This window comes from Macaca nemestrina, chromosome 7, assembly GCF_043159975.1.
Source record: "Macaca nemestrina isolate mMacNem1 chromosome 7, mMacNem.hap1, whole genome shotgun sequence".
Taxonomy (NCBI): domain Eukaryota; kingdom Metazoa; phylum Chordata; class Mammalia; order Primates; family Cercopithecidae; genus Macaca; species Macaca nemestrina.
Window position 1 is genome coordinate 35,061,616 of NC_092131.1, and position 992 is coordinate 35,062,607.

The window sequence follows — 992 nt, forward strand, 5'->3', positions numbered from 1 at the left end:
GGTATACACCATGGCAAACTGGTTTTGAAATTCCCCACCTTCCCCAGAGGGGAATGTCAAGGTGACAGAAAGGCCAAGAGAGGAAAAAGAACAGTATAAAGGAAAAGGAGGAGCCGGGAGGGGTGGCTCACACCTGTAATACCAGCAAGTTTGGAGGCTGAGGTGGGAGGATCCCTTGAGTCCAGGAGTTTGAGACCAGCCTGGGCAATAGTGAGACCTTGTCTCTACAAAAAATGAACAAAATTAGCCAGGTGTGGTGGCGTGTGCCCATAGTTCCAGCTATGGCAGATCACTTGAGCCTGGGAGAATGAGGCAGCCTGGGTGACAGAGTGAGACCCCCTGTCTCAAAAAAAAAAAAAAAAAAAAAAAAAAAAAAAAAAAATCAAATAAAAGGAGTAGAGGCTTCTCCAACAGTAGGGGCACTGACGGTTTGTTGCCTGCTGCTTCAAAGGTGTGTGTGGTTTTATTCGTCGGAAAAAAAGGTTTCTTCCCTGCTTTTCAGATAGCTAATGAAAATAGCATTGTGTGATATGACAAACCTGGTGTTGCAAATTTTAGATTTGAGAGTAAAATTCATTTTTGTGTTTTGAACTGGAAAGAAGAGCTATTTGAATCCTTTTGTAGTTCATAAGCGTGATGATTGGGTTTTCACGCGCATGTGTGAGCTGTGCCTCCCTCAAATCTTGTTATGATGTTGGCATATTACCCGTCTGACGTGAACAAAAAAGTTATTTGGACTGGAGTTTAGAGATTGGCAAACTTGTTGACCTAGTTTTAAGTGGAGACTGCTAGTTACTCAAAGTTTGCTTCTACAGTCATTCTTTTATTTCCTGCCAGTAAAATGAGGATCCTGAGACTATGTCTAAGGAGCTGCTGAGAGGCTTACACGGGCTTGTTCGGATAAAGCGATTTAGAATAGTGCCTGCACTTGGAAAGCACTATTCAGTGTGACTCTTATTATGATGATGAATCCTTTCTCATTGGTTGGGCTC

At 42.7% G+C, this 992-nt stretch overlaps 1 non-coding gene across 1 annotated transcript; it reads left to right on the forward strand.

Moving 5' to 3' along the window:
* Positions 1-612: 612 nt before the first annotated feature.
* Positions 613-716, forward strand: LOC112428969 (small nucleolar RNA U13). Its single transcript, XR_003021049.1, has one exon. It is a non-coding gene; the product is annotated as a small nucleolar RNA U13 (small nucleolar RNA).
* Positions 717-992: the final 276 nt, after the last annotated feature.